We start from the raw sequence: 21,436 nt of genomic DNA, 5'->3' as shown, positions 1-21,436 counted from the left end.
TTAAGCTATGCTGACTTTATTCTCATTTGGATAATCTGTTTTTATTTTTCAGGAGGTAGTGAGACCTGAAGAGATAAACCACCTCTTGTGCTTCAGCCAAAGCCCAGCTGAAACCACAGAGAAGTTGGAGAAATTAGCAAAAGTGCTACTTCCCTGGTAAGCCTGAGAATCAGTGTGAGGGTAAAGGAGGCAGACCCTGAGGATACTCAATATTTACCAAAGCAGAGATCCAGAGGCTCCTCATCATGATCCACATCATGCCCAGAGGCAACCCCCACAATCATTGCTACTCCCACAGAACATAACCCACAAAACCATAGGGAATGCCACAACCCCATTGAAGAGGGGTTAGGGGGTAGGAACAAAAGGTAAGATGATAACAATACATGATGTTTACACACTAAGTATGTCTGTAATTAAAAAAAAAAAACAAACGGGGACTGTTTTAGAAGATGGAAAGGAACAGAAGGGAGGAAGGACAAAGATGGCAATAGCAGTGTAAATAGGTTCAAAGTATATTTTACATATACAAGAAAATGTTATAGTTAAATGATTACACTGTACAAATAACATAGACTAACAGGAGGATCTAGGAAGTGGGTCTAGTGGTTAAGAGTGTTTGCTCAGCAAGCATGAGGGCTTGATAGGCTGAAACCCCCTGAGTTTGATGCACCAGCATACACCCTATTCAGCTGTAATCCAAGTCCTGTAGGGTCAGAAACTGGAAAATCTTTGGGGTTTAGATCAGACAAATAAACCAATAAAGCACCATGGCAGTTCTGGGTTGAGTAAGAGATTGTCTCAAAGAAACATATGGGTGGACAGTAGAGGAGGACACCTCAAACAATCTGCCTCTGCACACTGTCCATACAGTGTGCACACATATGCACACACAAATGCATGTGACTAAAACACCATACCTCACATATTCTATACACTCAAGACTATGAGGAAGAAGAAATATTTAGTGTTAGAAATATTAGAAAGTTCTGATTCATTGAAAATTTCCATCTCAAAAGAATAAAAGTTATTTTGTATATCTTAATCTCATTTTACAAATCACTGAGGGCAGAAAGCAGAGGGAAATTGAGGGTAATATTTATATCCCATATCTCAATATTGTGATAATGCATAAAACTATGTAAATTGTTTCTATTTGTACCAAAGCACTTTAACATAAAAAATTGAAAATAATACTCCTGAAGTATTGTTTCCTTTTAGCTGTTGGTTGTTTCCTTCATTGAAGTATTTAGCTCTTATTATATACTTGAATTCCAAGTCAGAATAAGAACACTGGGAGAGAAGTGAGAAACAGAATGAGCATAAGTGGAAAACTGAGAAATTAAATCCAAATTAAATAGTCTTGGTGATGTCATTTAAAATTAAAACCAGTAAATTTATTTTCAGTATATAGATCTTAAAGTTTGACCCCCCAAATAATCATTTGGTAGGCTATGTTTAAGAATTATTTTATAAACATGAAAATTCCATCACCTAATTATATAAAATTGGAACTTTAAAGTCCATGTTTGCATAAATAGCATCAAATACCTTAATTCTAAAAAATAATACCCATTTAATATTTCTTTTTATTTATGAGAGAGAGAAGCGAGAGAAAATGGGCCTTCGGTCACTGCAAATGAATTGGAATCCAGACATATATGCCAATTTGAGCACCTGGCTTTACCTGGGTACTTGGAAATCGAACCCATGTTGTCAGGCAATGCCAGCAAGTGTCTTTAACCACTGTACCATCTCTACAGCCCAGAATATTCTTTTCTGAAACTCCAGTCAGTTACAATAAGTGCTGACATTTTCAGAATGGAAAATTTAACAAATTATAGAAAGACTGGGGCTTTTCAGTCTCAATAGTCAGAGGAGGACATTATTTATTCTGTCTTATTCATTTCTCCCACAAAAGTACAACTGAAATATATTGAGGCATGCAAACTGGATCTATGTCATTTATTAACAATGATTTACAAATATTTTATTACTTCTTCACCAAATAGATTTGTAAAAATAGAATGAGAGAAGTGAATGCATATTCTTTTGACAGATATAAAAGCGCATTTTCTTATGTGCCATTTTGATATAAGATATTTCCAAAATAGTTTAAATTTTAAAATATACCTGTTCTATGAACTTTCTCTGGTCATGTAGTATGTGTATACAAGCAGTGCTTTGTATTAACTCAATCTATTGCCCAATACAGCAAGTTATATTGTCATTGTGCTGTTACTCACAGAGGCTTAGCTAATTCATCTTCAATAATATATATAGAAACTCTGATTGGTAGTTAAGTAAAAAGGATAATAGTATAGGTTTTATAAATAATGTTCTGCATTTTGACCTCAAATCCACTACATAACAAGTTCCTGGTGGACTTGGATAAGTCACTTTACTTTGCTGACTCTTAATTTTCTCTTTTGTAATAACAAGAAAACAAGTAGAACATTCCTCACAAGATGGACAGATTTACATGAATTTATATTGTTTCTGCATAGAAACATACTTGAAATGTACATGTGTTTCCAAATATAGATGATATATATGTGTAAATATATATCATAAAATTTATGACAATGCAAATATCAGTAATGGCTAAAATTTTACTTGGTCTGATTAAGAGAAACGAGAATAAATTTTATTGCATGAACAAATCCATATTTTCAAGGGATATACTTTCAAAAAATAAACAGTTACCACTAACTTGTGCCATATTTCCATTTGTAAGTTGCCAAAACTCAGCCTTACTTCTCTTGTTTCATGATTTTGGAAGTCTGGAATAATGGATCAGTTCTTGTCTATAGAATGCAGTGCCTATTTTAAAAGCTACAGTTCTATGAAAGAAAGAAAATACACCATGGCAGAACCCCTACAGAGATTTCTCAAAGCACACGTTTGCATGTTGCATAAATCCTTTAACTCACATGCAACTGGCCCAGGCAAATCATATTTCAATACTGGCATTAAGGTTATAAGAAATCATTGTTCTTCAAACAGAAGCATCACAAAGCACATATGCAAACATTACATTAACAGTGCAGGAATATACAGCTTCAATGTACAAGAGAACAATTACACTTAATGATCTCCCATGTCAACATATCAACTATTATATTATTAGAAGCTTGTTTCCAAAAAAGAAAAAGAAAAAGAAGGAGAAGGAGGAGGAGGAGGGGAAGAAGAAGCTGTGAACTGTAAACTGTGTAGCTGGTGCCCATCTGTAATACCAGTAGTCTAGAGGCTGGGGCAGGAATTAGAGCTAAAGGCCAACCTAAGGTATATGGCAAGACCTTGTCAAAATGTTAAAAAAAAAAAAAAGAAAAGGCACTGATGCAGTGTGTGTGTGTGTGTGTGTGTGTGTGTGTGTGTGTGTGTGTGTGTATGTACATGTGTCGGTGTGTGATCACAGAATCTATTTAAAGTTACATTTGGATGGCCACTTTGTAAGCATTTTAAAAGAAAGTATCTTTCATTCTGGATATTTAAATAATTTAGCCAATTTTCCCAATTCACACTTACATAAATTATTTGGTGACAGCTCTTACTGATAATTGAAAACTAGAAATAATTGACATGTCTATGTTATAATATGGTACCCACTGAAAATACATAGAAACTGAATTACATATTTCATTATTGACTTTAGTCATTTAATTAGTCTTATCTCCTAATACATTTATAAATAAAATAAGTGCATTTCTCAGATTGCCTATTGACAGATTCATAAACAAATATCTATACTGTATGCTGGAGTACAAGAAGGGTGACTACATTTAAGCTTTCAAGCAAGATATCTAGCAACAAAGATGCAATAATTTTATAATTTCATGGAAATTTCCAAGGGATAGTGCCAATTTCATGGTGATATCTAGGGAAATATGATGATTTCATGCAGATTTAATCCTTTTTTGCTAATCCATCCACAAACACAATTCACAAGTGTGTAAAAACAGTTTCCTGTGAAATTTTCAGTACTCCAATTAGGAAAATAAATGATCAAGTAAAGGAAAGCATTTTGCAAGTCAGATTAGTTTCCCATAAAAACCAAGAAAATGATTACAGAGTCTTTAGAAGCAATGATTTAAATTCTTCATTTATATAAAAATGTTTTAAATAAAAACAATTCCCTTATTGATAAATAAATAAGTCTACATTGGCAAAAAACTAACAATTTTTCATAGATAATACAATTTATCATCTGACAACTCAACTTTTACATACTAGTACATGTCTATTATTGACTTGATCCTAAATAAATATGCTCAATTCATTTTCAAATAATGTTATATAATATCACTCAATGATTGACAATTATGAATCTGTGAACAAGTGTATAATGCTCCATATGCTCTTCCTTAAAACTTGATGGAATCAGCATTTAGGACCTTAATTTCAGTCTTTATCCCATATGCAAGGGGTGAATCTCAAATCCACTTTAGACACATGGATTGCTTATAGCAGCTGATAATAAGTAAACTGGGCAAGTAACGACAAAGGCAAACACACTTCTAAAGCTCAACTTACATTTTGCACAAATATTTAAAGCTTTTAATTTAACCCAATGCTACATCATTTTGTCCATTGATTTTTGTTCATATGTCAATTCATTGGAAAGCCTCATAAGGGCCCTCCATGTTAGGGAAGAGGAAGGGAGAAGGAAATAAAAGAACTAAGCTTGGGAATTTACAAGGAGACAGCTATTAGTATATTCTGAGCCTGAGCAGTCTATCACTACTCAGCCACCCTTCCTCATCCTCTGTCACAAAATATGCAGTGGGTAATGGGAGTGTGTCCTGGAGTTCATGCTAAGTTCGACCAAAAGTCATAACAATAAGAAAAAAACATATTTCGAGAACTTTAAACTATTTTGACTATTATAAAGTGAACAAAGACTAAGAGAATGTTAAGATGATAGTTTAATGTCTGCTGAAATTTTGAAAAGCCTGTCTTTTCTCCAAAAACAAAATTCAGTTCACCAATATAAAAAAGTCTGTATGTATGTAATTGCTTTTTGATAACTTGACTATGTTTATGTTGCCAATGTTTCATATGTGTGTGTGTGTGTGTGTGTGTGTGTGTGTGTGTGTGTGCATTAAAGCCTGTACATCTCCATGAACATTTGTTAAGTCAAAATCACAACTCATACAAGACACTGTTTCTATAAGCTGTAGCACACTTGTAAACATTATTTACATATTTAATATCCCACTGTTGTATAAAAGGAAAATGGACAAAACCATGGATAGAAGCAAGAAAACTAATGTGGAGCAAGTTTCCTCCATATATACAGTGTGTCTAGAATGTCTGATTCAGGTTCCTGGACTGAAAATATATTAAACATGTACTAGCAGTAGAAATAGGATCCTCTCTATAATTTTAAAAAACTCTGAGAAAGTATTTGTTAGATGGCTACTTATAAAATATAAAGATCTGTGTAAATTGCAATTAGGCTATCACATGGTCTCATGAGGTAGTCAAAAAGTCAATATAAGAATAAAAACAGTAGAATATCAACATGACAAAATATTGACAATTTTACACATTTTGGTAACTTTAAATGTTAGCTATGCCTCACTATGACAAAATATCTGACAGGAAGAATTGAAGCAAAGAAAGATTAATTTTGTCTTAATGGCTTCAAAGATTTCAGTCCAGGTTCATCTCCCCACCTTGCTTCTGAACCTTGGTGAAACAGAACACATCACAGATGAGCCTAAACAATGGTACCAAACTGCCTGTATTTACTGAAAAGAAAACTAATAAATTAAATTAAAAAAAAAAAAACAAAAAAACAGAACACATCATTACTGAAGGGAAAGGTAGAGGAAAGCTATTACTGACTTCCTGATGGAGAGGAAGCAAAGACAGCACCAGAAAGAAAACAGGGTCAAAACCCACTCTTCAAAGACATGCCCAGGCAAATATGGTGTCTGAGTCATCTTTCATCCCTCCCATCTTTCCACGCTCTCCAATACACTTTTTAAAACTCAAGTTTTGTATTTCTCAGTGTCATAACACTCATGATCTAGTCTTCTCTAGGAATGTCCTCACAGTCACACCTGGAGACAGGCTTTAGTAATATTGTAGTCATTATTCAGTCCAATCAGGTGGACAATCAAGATTTTCATCACAGAATAAGAAACAAATCATTACAACATTGCAAGCAGAGAAAGAAAGTAATTTGGAGAGAAGAACACAGAGCAGGATTTTGTGGAAAAAAAAAAAACTTAATTCGATCTCAGTTTCATTATAAGAAAGAATATAAAGATACATAACAAACTGTTGAAAATTGTATTAAGAAAGATCTAGGCTTGACAGCCATAAAATAGTTAAAATCATAAGAACAGACAAATCTATTTAAAGTGAGTTTAAAATAATATAAGAGATATGGTAAAAAAAAAAAAAAGTGTGAAGACCACTTTTATGAAGTAGTGAGTCAAAGCTTAATGTAGGAACCATTTCTCTCAGAACAGCCAGTGCTAACATTATGTAACTGAGGGAAAATACATTTGATTCAATATTGGTAACAGTGTCACAAGTTTCTAAATAGCATATTTAGGACATTGAATCTATTTGTCATCTGTTAATAAATATCCACTTAATCTTTTCAAAATGTCTCTTCAGTAGTCTCATCAATAATGAAGAATAGATGTATATATCTGGGTTAACAATTTCAAGGACACTATACAACATCAGTTGCTGGTGAACAATATTTCAAAAATATAACCATATGAACACAATTCTGGTGTTTTGTTGGCATTATCTACATGGAAATACTGTGGTTTATTAAATATGGCTATGGGGCTTTTAAAAAATTCAGCTATAGGTTAGTTAGAAGTACAACTTAAAGCAATAAGTAATAGAGACACAATAATAATTCTTACAGTGTTCATAAGAAAAATTAGACTTCAAAAATTCTATATAGAGTATTCTTACATGCTCAGTGGCAAATCTGACAGCAAGTGCATGAAATCATGGATCTGTTGATAATAATAGCCAGGAAATTTTAAAATGTATAATTTGAAATAATACTATTCCAATGAAGATAGCTCACCTTTGAGCCCAACAATGAAAAGATTATGTAATATTAAATAACATATAAATGAATAAGTATATGTATGCATATCAGGCAAGAATTTAGCTATAGTATGATAACAATTGATGATAAGAAAGATGTTCCTTTCAAAAAGTAATAATTATCATGGTTTGAACTTAAAATGTCCTGCATAAATTCACTGTTTTTGAATATTTATTTCCCAGCCAGTGGTACTGTTTGGGAAGGTTGTAGAGCCTTTATGTGGTAGACCCTTGTTGGAGATAGCTTGTCACAAGTGAAATCTTTGAAGTTTTGTGACCAGGCCTCACTGCCTACTTTTTTTTTTTTCTCTGTCTCTCTTTCTCTCTCCCTCTCTCAATGTTCCTGCTTTCCCCACCATGATGGACTCTAACTTGTGGATCTGTAATCCAAAATAAAACCTATCTTCCCTAAATTATTTATGGTCAGGTATTTATACCAACATCAAGTGACATATCTAATCGAAAATTTTAGTTTCAATTGAAATAATTTGCATTGTGTTTTGCAAAGTTATTTTATCTTCAAACCTGTTTGTGTTTTAAATTTCATGAATGTAGTAAAACTATGCATGCTTTTTTATTTCTCAAATTAATTTTACACATAAAAACCAATTCATAATGATAATATCTTCTTAAAATTTTTGGTGGTTTTAATATATGGTGGATAATAGACACACTTGATGAGTCTGTCTAGTTAACTGATGGTGCTAGCTGACAGAATCAGTGAAAATAGATGAAATAGTCAATTAAGAAACCAAGAAAGACAAAATGAAGGCAAATATTTTAGACTTCTATTGCAAAGTAAAATAAATGAATAGTCATCCTGGCGTTTGGATTCTGTCTGAAATGTTCTATGTGGCATTTTGCAACAAAAGATGCAATTAACGTCATGGCTGGCACTGTCACATTGCAGCAGAAACACTTCAGTGGATGTCTGTCAGATCAAAGCAGCTGTCACAATTAGACATATTTTTTAAAAAGTGTTTTAAACAATTTCCTGTATACTGATGTTAAGTCAAACCAGTAATTATATAGATAACAGCCAGAAATTTAGACTATAAAATTAATATACTTTTTTATCCCCAAAATAGTTTGCTTTACTCTTTCTTGAGATATTTTATTTTGAAATGTGACTTTGAAAAAGGGGGCAACTCACAGAGACGTCAGTGCTATTGTGACATTAAGTTGCCATTCTAAGAAGCAAAAGACATTTTCCCCCACTAAATGCCACCTCAGATATCTGCCATAAAATGTAGGATTTTATTCCTTGTACTTTTTCTATCCTTCAAACAATGTTATCCCATTCAGTCTCAAGACTATAGAGTTTTTACAAAGACAATAATTTCACTGACTAAGAAGAGGAATCATAGGCAGGGGTCTGGGAAATACAGACAAAACCAGGACCCATTGATTTTATACTTGTGATATCCTAGGGCATATTTGGTTTTGTCTTTCTCTTGCAAATAGATTTCAGAAAGGATGCATTTCTGACTCTCTTTAAAAGTTTTCAACTGAAATAACAATTGTCCTGGTGTCATTGACATTTCTCAGGCCCTGTCTTGAAGACAGTTTAAGATAAATTGTAAATGAAACTAAACAAGAATTTTATTATTACCTTGTGAGTGTCATTTTACTTTCCTACTTGAACCCACTTTTATTTTATAAATAAGGCTTTTTTTTCTCCTTTTTTATGTTGAAGTTTATTAAAACAAAATATTATGCCCATATCAACAGTACTCTAATCACAACAGATATTGTGGAAGAAATAACTGTAAGTTTAAATATATATGGGAAGCTTATCCTCTTCTCAAAGATTAAAAGAATTCTCATTTGTTATACCTTGGAAAGATGAACTATTTCTTTATTTGGTAAGACCAGGTTCCAAACATGCACTGTATGGATCTGGAACAAAATATTGGTATCAGAGTCACCTTTATTGAAGAATGAATTGAAAGTCAGTGTTCTAACAGTGTAAGAAAGGGTTCAGTGTAGACTTTTATCTTCAGAATTTTGAAGGTAATCTAACAACTTGAGTGAACTGAGAATAGAACTGAAACAAGAGAGTAGGACAGGAAGTATCTCTAAGAACAGCAGCAGGTATGCACCCTAACCCTCACCTTGTACCATTTCAGCTTGAACAAAGTAGTATACCTTTGGCTATTAAGAGAAGACCTAAAGTTTGAATCTTCCATTACAGAATATGCAGCATGGAACTCTCTTAGCTATGTTGTCATTTCAGAAGGAGACAGGTCACTATTAGAGACCACTCAAGCCCCTGAAAGCATCTGAAGTAGAAGAGAAAAACGTCACTGCAGTTCAGGTCAGACTGTATATGTCAGGTCAGTCTTCAATTGAAGTTTTGATTGACAGGAATATGCAATGATACTGGTAGATCCATCACATGGTAATTGGCTTGGGACAACCAAAATAAACTTGTTTAAACTGAATTGTTATAATTTTTATAAGATAAATATATATGCAAAATGTAAAGTAAAGATGTTGATAATCCAGTTGTGGGTCTAAATAAATTATGCTATTTGGAAACATATCTTTCCTTGCAAGGATGCATTGAGAGAGAATTGAATCAAGTAACTGAAGGAGGAGGATTCTCAATTCAAGGCCAGCATGTGATACATAGCAAGACCCTGTATAAAGGAAAAAACGTGGCTGGAGATATTGCTTAGTGGTTAAGGCATTTGTCTGCAAAGCCAACAGACCCAGGTTCAATTCCCCTAGGACACATGTAAGCCAGATGCACAAGATAGCAAATATATCTGGAGTTCATTTGTAGTGGCTATAGGCCCTGACATGCTATCCTCTCTCTCTCTCTCCCTTTGAAAAAAAAAAAAGAAAAAGAATTAAAAATATGCCTTCTCAGGAGGAAGGATAGATGGAAGGGAAAATGACTGTAGATTCAGCACGAAAAAAGAGAAGATCTAGATAAATCAGGACAAAATGTTTAATTCACAAAGTAACAATGGGAAACAGAATCCCTATTTTTATACTCAATAAAGAAATTGCTTTAGAGGAAACAATTTGAAATGAAAGAACATCTTTGTATTTAATATGATTTAGTTATTAGAATAAAACATCTTCATCTAGAATTGAGACCTATCTTCACAAAAACATTTGATTGTTCTTGTGGCTCTTGTCTTTCAGCATATTACATGTAATAACAAGTCCTTTAGGATTTTGTTAGTCATACATGATATACATCTGAAAATTATTATTGAGAATCAGGGGCTTTATTTTACACAACAGAATTGAATCTGAGTACCAACCTCCCTCTAGCAAAACATCTAAAAACTAAATAAGCTGGTTGGAAATTACATGATCCTCTTGCAGGTGTTACCATTTGTCAAAAAGTAGAAAGGAGGAGAAGTAGCTGAACTCTGACTATTATGTTTACTATTTTATACTTTTTACCAAGTACAATTCTATTAAATCTTGGTGTTATGGGCTGATTTCACAGCAAGATCACCCAGAAACAGAGTTTAAAAAGGAAAGAATTGCCTTTTTAAAGTGTAAAGGAACCCATGCATTTATTGATTTTCTTGTCTTTCCCTTCAAATCCTTTGAAATATGATCAAAAAAGTGTCTCTATTTTATACACCACAATTCCCTTTTAATAGCTTTCTCTCCACAACAGAGTCAGAGCTCTGCCTTCCTAACTAAAGAGGAAAAAGCTGTTTCAGAAGAAAAAAAATAACAACCAAGCTATGGCAACCCCAAAGCCCCCATTAAATGTGTGAACATTTGAAAGGTCAAAGAAAGGTGGTCTGGTGTTGTCTTAGCCACTGGGCACAAATCTAGATAGCCTGCATCATCTACCTGCCTCATGTCCATTCTGATTTTCCTAGTTCAGTTATTTGCATTCTGCCATAATATGCTCACACTGGCACATTGCTGTCTGCTGGTTTCAGTAGTTATAACAAAACATCTTCTGAGAATTCATGGAAAGATTAAGTCTTAAAACATGTGTTCCTGATATTTGGATCCTACTCAGAAAATTATTCCCAAAAATGTCAACTCATCTTAAGTGTGCAAAATTCCAGATTAAAAAAAAATTTGCTCTCTCACTAATGCTTTATTGAAATTATTTTCAGACAGTTCTGACAGGTACAAATAAGTTTGCTACATTGCTCATGAAAACATATGTATAATGTTTCCAATTCTACATGTTGAAGTTATTCAAGATAAGTTAATCCCTCTCATGTTTGACATCCTATATAATACTTAAAGACAGTAAATGTGCCTATACAACATTTATCCCTTTGTCTGTCTAAAGTCTTATTGACCCAATTCATTCCCAAAGGCCATAGGGTTCTTTGAAATGATTTTCTCATACTGACTTTTGCATGTGGCATGGTTAAACATGAGACTGGACACTTTTCATGGACTGTGCTCTTTGACTTTTAAGTACACCATGTCAGGTGAATAGGAATTCAAGCACTAGTTCCTGTACATACAAACTCCATGGCATTTACTGGTAGATCATACTCCCATTGCCTCACTTTGTCTTATGGAATAACAACTCTGTGAATGCATCTCAGAGTTTGTAGGTGAATAGTGTACATCCTTCCAAACTGTAAGCTGTGGCTAGAGTAGAATGGTAATAATCTCATTGCCACTACCCTAGCCAGCATCAGTGATACTTGACTGCTGTCATAACCCACATGGCTGTTAGGATTCATATACCTGGACCAACAATAATAGCATAAGACTTTTTTGAAAAATAAGAACTTTCTCATAAGAAGATATTAAAGAAGTAGTAAAATTATATATTGCCATTTTACATTGCTTCTATGTTTTTAGTCATGTCCATTTGAAAAATTATGTAGGACAAATATGTGAATATGAGAAACAATGAGGAAAATCTAGGAAAGTTTGTCTAAAATGAGTTCAGTTATGCAAGTATCTTGGAGCCTGCTACAGTGAGACATAGGTAGAGCATGCTGGGTTTCAGATACTGAAAGGGAATTGGATGTCCGTGACATCTAGCATAGTACCTCTTGGGGCCCAAGATTTTCTCTAGCAAAATACTCTTCTCTCTTTAACTTGAACTTGAATTTTCTAGTTATTATCAGTGTGAAAGGATGAGTTTTCATATAGCAGTGTTGACAAAAAAGCAGGTGTCTGATATGAAATATAAATGAGCTATAATTTGGCCTGCCATTTAAAAGAAAAAATTATTAAATCTCTTCATCTTTTTCCAGTAAAATTTAAAAAATTAAAAATGACTTGAAAAAAAGTGTCATTGGCTTTAAGTTAAAAAAAAAATGAAGTGTGTGGCATTATTTTTCTAAGGAGGAGATGAAAATATAGTCACCAATGGAACGAGGGACAATGTAGAAAATTATCTTTTAAAGTTCTATTTTGTAGAACATGGTATGTGACTCTGGGTATGCTGCTATTGCAAGTTAGATAAAATATGATCAAAAGAAGCATGGATTCTGCCCTAGTGACAATTTTGCCTGGGGAAAATCTAAATAAACTTACTAAATCTTCTCTGTTTCACTGGGTAAGAGAATTCTTCCCAGACCTTGGCAGGACCAAGCATAAATAAAGTTTCTGAATCTCCACCTGGTTATGAGCTGAGTCTTCTAAGTGCATTACCTAGCCATGTCTCCTGAAATATGTCTTAGGCTAAGTTACAAAACTAGCAGAACTCAGGCAGGGAAAGTATTGTGCCTAGCAGCCTGTGACAAGAAGAAATCCACCTGTCTGTATAACAACCTGTTACCTTCTGCCCTGGGAAAACCTAGACTATTTTATTCCTGACTTTAAAATGCAAAGTGGGAGACTTCCATCATCACTCCCATTAGGGTTCTTGACAGAATAACCCTATCACCAATATCCAAATGTGATAAAAAGAGGAGATGAGCTCTGTTGGTGATATCATCATCTGACAAATCACTGTTATTTGCAGATGTGGCAGGCTGTCCCTCAGTACTCAACCACCTATTTCACCCAGCTTCAATTGCTTAGACACATTGTCATTAAGAATGACATCTTGGCATAGGAGATGCCAATTCTCTACTGCATAATCACACTTCTGGAAGTCTTGTGTAAGAAATACTCTGAAATTGTGCTTGGAGAGGGGCAGGGATCATGTCAGTTACTAGAGAATAAAAGAAGTAAATTCAAGAAAATAACATTATATGAGGAAGCATCATTGTAACAAAGAATGGAAACAAGTTGATTAGACTTTAATTACATGTTAGTAAATGGATATGATGAGAAACAAGGCACGCTACTGAATTTCATCCTTTATGCTCTGGGAGAAAAGAGTTCTGACCATAAATGAAGTACAATTACACAATATTAATGTAAAGTGAAATGCCACAGCAACTGCATAAAACACAGCTCATAAATCCCAGGATAACACTAGGTTATCCTAACTTTTAAGATGAAAACTTTGTATTTACATGTATAAACTAAGGTCCATAATAATTTATTCTAAATTAAGCAGCCATAAAATATTAATGAACTAGATGAAATAATTGAGAATAGTTTAAGATGAAACTTTAGGATTGTGACAGTTAAACTTAACCATGAAAATATGGTCTCTGCATTCTATAACTTCATGCTTTCAGATTCTGATGTGAAGTAATTCAGAGCCACAGTCAGTGTGCTTTTGTTTAAAGTCAAGTCTTGAAGGTATCTGTTCTTCAACTACCTCTCCTATTCCAATAAGATCAAGTTTAATGATTTAGATTTGATTTGATTAATGTTAATTTTAAAATCTCATGAAATATTATAAATTTAAATAAATTATAATGATTAACTATTAATGAGAAATCAAAAGTTAAATAAATTAAGAAACTTAAAATTTAATAATGAGGACTGGAGAAATGGCTTAGCGATTAAGCACTTGCCTGTGAAGCCTAAAGACCCCTGTTCAAGGCTCGATTCCCCAGGACCCACGTTAGTCAGATGCACAAGGGGGCGCAGGCGTCTGGAGTTCAATTGCTCTAGCTGGAGGTCCTGGCTCACCCATTCTCTCTTTCTCTCTATCTGCCTCTTTCTCTGTCTGTCACTTTCAAATAAATAAATAAAAACAAACAACAAAAAAGTTAAATTTCAACTACGCTTACATTAAAAAAATTTAATAATGATTCAAAATGTATCATGCATTGAATTCCTTAATACAATGAGTATACTTTTTCATAACTTGATACCAAAATTCATGACCTACATCAAAGTCTGTGCCTCAACTATGTAATTATCTCTCTTCCTGTCAATCATAAAACATACCAACTGATTCTACTTATTTTGTTTTTATTCAGTGGAGAATTATAAAGACTTTTTGAACTTTCTATTTGATAAAGTCTAATAACTAATAAATATGACATCTTCAGTTTTTCATGACAGAAAGGATGAGAAGTCTTATAGTCATAACATAACATGAGATAATTATGCACTAAAATAAGCATAAGAAGATTGATCATTTATATTATACAGGAAGAAATTTAAAATAATATAAATATAGCACAAATGATATTTTCTCAATTCAAAAGCAATAAAATATTCTTGTATAATAAAATAGAAATGTATAAAGTCAACAAAACTCTGTATTGATCTTTGATATTTTCTATACCTCACAGAATTAATATACCTACTATAATTTACTTATTCCCTGAATATACACCAATAGATTTTAATATCTGTTCTAATTCATTTTAACTTTCATGTATTTATATGTGTGTGTGTATGTGTGTGTGTGTGTGTGTGTGTGTTTGCACATTTATGCATAAACCAAGATTTTTTGCCACTGTAAATGAATGCCTATCTGGCTTCAGTTGTGAGGCTAGGAATTGAATCCAAGCCAGAAAGCCTTGGAAACAAGCACTCTTAACCACCGAACTGCCTTCCCAGTCCCAAGGTCTACTCTATTATTGTAGTTTTAGATTAACAGAAGAAGTCAAAGGAAAGTTTAAACATGCCACATATCCTCTGTCCTGACAAAAGCATGGCCTCCTCATTATCAATATGCCTCACAAAAGCAGTACAGTTGTTTAATTCCAGGTATTTAAGGTGAAATATCAAAATTATCTAAATACCATTTTTACATTAGGGTTTACACTTGTTCTTTAACTTCTCTAGTTACAGACAAAGGCATAGTGGCAGGTGTCAACTACTATAGTATCATATAGAGTGTTATTACTTTGCTGTTCCTATTAATATATCCGCCCTAACCCATGTTAAATGGTGACCTTTTTATTATATTTATCATTTTATTCCTTTGTCAGAATGCTGTTCAGTTGGGATCATACAATATACATCCTTTCAGATTGGCTTCTAGTACTTAGTAATATACATTTAGCTTTCCATCATGTTATTTTATGGCTTGATAGTTTATTTTTAGGGTTGAATACTATTCTATTATACATCTGTATGTGTCTATTGTAATTACCTTCATGTTGTTTGTTTAAAACACCCAACCAAAAGCAGTTGATAGAAGGAAAGTTTTTAATTTGGCTTACAGTCACGAGAAGTTTCATGACAGCAGGAAGAGATGGCACAGCAGAGGTTAGACATCACCCTCTTGCTACAGCAGGTAGAAAATAGCATCAAGAGAGTAAGTCAAACTCTGGAAAGGGGGAGATGGCAATAACGCTGCAAAGCTTTCTCCCAGAAACACACCTCCTGCAGCAAGGCTCCACTTCCCAAATTGCCACCAGCTTTGGAACAAGCATTCAGAAGGCATGGATTTATAAGGAATATCTTATTCAATCCTCCATTTTATCACAGTTTATTTATGCATTCACTTTTTTAAGGACAACTTGGTTGCTTCCAAACTTTGATAATTGTGTATGAGGTTGTTATACACATTGCTGCATAAACAATACCACTTAATTAACTTTGTGATGGAAATAAACTGTATCTAGAATCATTGCCTACAGAGATTTAATCCCTCCCACCATTTTCTGAAAAGATTTATTTTACTTCATTTTATTTTATTTGGTATTTCAGGGTAGGGTGTCATGGTAGTCCAGGCTTACCTGGAATTCACTATGTAGTCTCAGAGTGACCTTAAACTCACAGTGATGCTCCTACCTCTGCCTCCCAAGTTCTGGGATTAAAAGTGTGTACCATCACATCTGGCTGAAAAGATTTATTATTTATGCAATATATTTCTTTTCCCTTTAGTCAGATCAGTTAATTAATTCATCTAGACCAACTTTTGAGGTTTCTACTCTTGTTCTTTTAATCTATTTGTCAAATATTTTAGAAACCAAAGTCTTGATTACTATAGCTTTGGTTTGTGTGTCAATTTCTGTTTTTTCTCACATTCATAAGGTAACTTATTCTAGGTTCATAATTTTATTTCTTAATATTTTAAATATTTCATACAAGTTTTTTTTTTCTTTGCTGCAATATCCAGATAGAATTTGTGGGTGTATATACATGTGTGCTAATGCCCTTTTGAGTATGGGTGCACATGCATGTCTGGGGGGTAGAAGACAATCCTGAGTGTTATTCTTCAGGTGCTGCCCATCTTTTTGGGGACATAGTCTCTCATTGGCCTTACACTCACAAATTAGGTAGGGTAAATTGACTATCAGTAATGCCAGGGATCTGCTTTTCTCTGCCATCCTAGCACTGGGCTGGGATTATAAGAAAACAACACCATACCAAGCATTTTGTAAATGAGTTCTAAAAATAAAATACAGGTCCTCATACTTGAAAGGGGGAGAAATTTTCTATCTCAATCTCTAATAAACATTATACAATATGATCCAGATTCCTTTAACATTTGGAAATGAGAAACTATAACTTAAGAGTTTGATGAAAGAGGATACTTAATTGTAAGTAACAATTTAACCTATATAATTATAAAAGTTCAACACGATTTTTAATACTTATTTAGACTTTTGCTTGAACTTGTACATTCTATTTGGATTTTTATTGCCATAGAAACATAATACCTTTGCTTGACTTTGTTTTCATTCTACTCTTTTCTTCTACATTCAATAAATGCTCTTGCTTTTTGTTTGAAAATGTCTTTGATCCTTAAACTAGAATAACAGTGTGAGTGTTAGAAATAATAATAAATAAGCAAATGTATAAACTAAATGCATATTGTAAAAGCCTTTATTGTGACTACTAACTGGTTTTGAGATAGAAAATAATGAATGGGCCGGGCATGGTAGCACATGCCTTTAATCCCAGCACTCAGGAAATGGAGATAGGAGGATCAGGATCACCATGAGTTCAAGGCCATCCTGAGACTATGTTGGGCTCTGAAAGGCTCAGGCGTGAGGCCTAGTGGAAGTTCCTAAGCCTAGCTAAAGTTTGGCAACCTGTCTCTGGCCAGCTATGACTCAGCAAGACACCTAATGGCTTCTGGCCTGCTACCTCCGCATGGCAATTATAATTACCATTTCAATAGTTAAAATTTACTATTGGCCCTTATCTCTTCCCCATCCTAAAATCCCTGCCTTCGGCCCCAACATGATATAGGCAACTGCTCAGAGTAATAAAGCGAGTTGTTTCTGCAAGTTCCTGCATTGAAAAGACTCCCAATTCAGTGTGGTTTTTCTCCGGGGGCCCGGAGAGGTTCACTCCAAAAATAATAATAATAAAATAATAATAATAATAATGATGAATGTATAAGGTAGTTTTTATTTTAAGTATGGTTGAAGGAAAATTCTCTATATGGGAAGATTATCAACAAAATCAAGAGCTAAACATGATGAGTTTCATAAGTGTATTTGCATTTCTATCCAAAGGCATTTACAAAGGTAGTTTCAGGACATGGAGATGAAGGAAAGAGAAGAAACCACTCTTCATAAAGCCTAGAAATGTCTTGTAACCACTTGACTAAGCTATGCACTATTGATCAATGCTAGTCCCAAAGCCAGCCTAAACACAAGGGATGGGGAAAATTCATCTACATGTAAAGGTAGCTACAATATCATGGATATATTATTTATACATGAACAAGCACACATCTGTACATGTGGTAAAATACCACGTACTTCTTGTGTACTTTGCTTTTTTTAATTAGTGCATTTTGATACATAATATTTATGATTACATATAGAACTAACTCTTCAATTATGCATTGAGGTAATTTACCTTCTATCCAGGTTTTTACCATTATTTACAATTAATTTTGTATGTTTTCCACGTAACTTATCCACAGTATAAATGCTTAATGTTAATTTAATGCTTATGTACATTTTAAATAATGCTTTATTGCTTATAAATTACCTTCTGTTGTGGGTTGCATTGTGTCCTCACATCCACAATTTGTGTGCTGACAACCTAATCCTTGGTACTTCAGGATATATTTTTAATACGTTTGCAGGTGTAATTAATCAGATGAGGTTGTATTGGGTAGTGCGAGCTCCTAATCAGATAAGACCAGTGTTCCTATAAAAATGGAATAATTTTGGAGGCAGTTATGGTAGCACAAGAAAACGATGAATAAAGATAAATTGAAGTTTCCAAAAGTTCTCAGTAGTGCCAAGGCACTAACAGAAGCTGTAAAAGACCCAGCAGGGATCCTTCCCCAATCTCTGAAAGAGAACAACCCAATCAACTGAAATTTAAATTTCTGACTTCAGAATTGTGAGGCAATAAATGTCTCTGGTTTGAGAGAACATTGATAATTCTTTAGTCTAATAAAATAGAAGTGAGGGGTTCTAGTACAAGTGGTATCAAATATTATCCTTCTATTCTGGCAAAAGTTCTGAAGTTTATTTCACATAAAAATCACATAATGAAGCCGGGCGTGGTGGCGCACGCCTTTAATCCCAGCACTCGGGAGGCAGAGGTAGGAGGATCGCCGTGAGTTCAAGGCCACCCTGAGACTACAGAGTTAATTCCAGGTCAGCCTGGACCAGAGTGAGACCCTACCTCAAAAAACCAAAAAAAAAAAAAAAAAAAATCACATAATGATTTCAAACTCTAATACAGCAAAGTTTTTATTACCTGAAGTAACAGTGACCCCTATGGAAGATCCCAATTAAATCCTGCCTACAACTTCATTTATTCTCATCCTACATGTCTTCCACACTATTGCCCATGTCAGCTCCTTTAAAAAGATCCTAAATACAGCCATAAGACATAATGTTGCTTTTATGTTTCCTATTCCCAGTGCAAGACTGACAAGGATAAAAGATTTAAAAGGCATCAGGAAGGATATACTGAAGCCAAGGGTGTATAAGTGAAGCAAAAACTACACCATTTCCTAACTAGCAAAGGGCAAATGTATTGATATCACACAATTTGCAGTGTGTATACATTTTTTTCTTATGATTAAATGCTGTGCAATTAATCACTCCAAAATGTAGTGACTTAAAATAGCAGCATCTTGTCTTTTCCCAAAGCTGCAGTCTGAGCAAGAGTTCATGGAAACATCCTGTGTTTCCTATTCATGGCTTGGGACAGCTTGACAGCTGGGGTGGAGTCATCCTTATGCTTGCTTTCTCACATACCTATCAGCTGATGCCAGGAAGACACACAGAGGAAGACTCACAGCTAGCAGTGTTCAGGCACCTCTGATTATCTCGATGTGGCCTCTTCCTGCTTTCTGTAGTACAGCGCTTCAGGAATCTCAACCCTGCTTGATCTTAGAGAGAGAGAGAGATCCAGAATCTCAAACCCCTTCATGAGACAACCATAAGAGTCCGGTGGTGTTATAGCAACAACAGTCTTTTATCAAGTCAGTCCCAAAGGCCCACCCAGATATAAGGGAGAAATTATTTCCAGTGATAAATGTGATTTAACAAAGTTTGGGAAGAATATATAGGATATAAGATATTACTATAGCCAATTCTGAAGTCACTCAACCTCATATTTCTTTAGTCACTAGTTTTACCTTGTGCCTTACTTCAACCCTAACTCCTGTGTGCTGCTGAATATATTGCGCTATAATAAAATAGGCTACATCTCAAGAACATACTTTCTATGAATCCTACATATATAGACGAGATAGGGGATGTCAATATGCCCAAGACATTATCCCAATGTTTATTTTATTGTATTCCTGGTTAATTTGCTACTGTACTTTAACAAGTAATTTTTATAGCACAAACTTTTCTTGCATATTAAATGATTGGCTCAGTCTGACTTGTTACAAAGACAGAGCTGGGAAAGTTTCTTTGTTAGAAAAAAGCAGGAAAAATGACAGATTTCATTCTGGCTCCTAGTTTTTGTTTATGTCTGATTCAGCTAAAACTCAGATTTCTATTTCCTCCTGCTTCTAAAGCGTGAATAGTAGGTAGTGGAGAAGATCGATTAAGAAGTTCAAATGGAAAATAAGAAACCTGTTCTAGGATGGCTTTGGAGGGCTTTGAAGTTCATGGCTGGGGGGAGTTATGAGACTACAGATTTAAGCTATTTGTAATGAAAGGGATGGTTTTCGTTTCACCAACTAAACTAAATTCTTGCCTTTAGAAATTTTTTTTTTTTCTCCAGAGCTAGTGAAATAATATAAAAACTTTCCTTTCTCTGGCTGTCATTTTCTCTGAGTTGAAATTGGGGAAATCTTAACACAATAAAGATATAAAAAAGTAAATTATATAGATATCATTGTTAGGAAATCAATTTTGTCAAAGCATATGGATCTGTATGAAAGATCATGCAAATAAGTACCAGTTATATTTCAAAATATTTCTTAGTCTTCCTGTACTCACACCTTGGAAAAAGAACATCAAACATTAAGCCAAGTGTGGCATATAATTCTAGCAGTTGCAAAATAGAAACAAGAGGAATAGGATTTCAAGGCCATCCTTGGCTACAGAATGAATTGGTAACTATCATGGGCTACGTGACATACTGTCTCAAAAAAAAAAAAAAAAAGAAAAACTGAACAAAAATAAAGTTCATGCAAGAAAGGACAGAAAATCATCCATTCCAGAACGCTAAGGTCATGCTGGATGTGCTCTTATCCTCTGCCCAGATGCCTCCCATATTCTCTCCCCTTGCTATTCTGCAGCTCCTGAGAATGACTTAATCAAGCAGCCCATACAGATTTATCTTAGATCTTCTCTGAAACCCATGTCTGACATCCGAGTCTTAGCCATTTTATGTAAATTTTAGGGAATTTTAAGTCATTTTCCAGGATTACTTTTGTAATGTGTTCTCTGATGTGGGTCAAAACAAAATTTGCAGAATTTCCAAGGTGAAAATAAATTTAATACATGAAATATGAAAGGAAAATAATCTTATTAATGACTGTTTATAATATTATTGAAATAAATCTTAAAAATCTAACATACAAGTATATTCTATAGCCTCACAATAATATAATAAAACCTAACATTACTTTTAGAATATTACTATAGAATAAATATAGAAATTACTATAGAATAAATATCAATATTTAGCCCCTGCAAAC

The sequence above is a fragment of the Jaculus jaculus genome, chromosome 10 (assembly GCF_020740685.1).
Source record: "Jaculus jaculus isolate mJacJac1 chromosome 10, mJacJac1.mat.Y.cur, whole genome shotgun sequence".
NCBI lineage: Eukaryota > Metazoa > Chordata > Mammalia > Rodentia > Dipodidae > Jaculus > Jaculus jaculus.
This window is presented reverse-complemented; position numbering follows the sequence as displayed.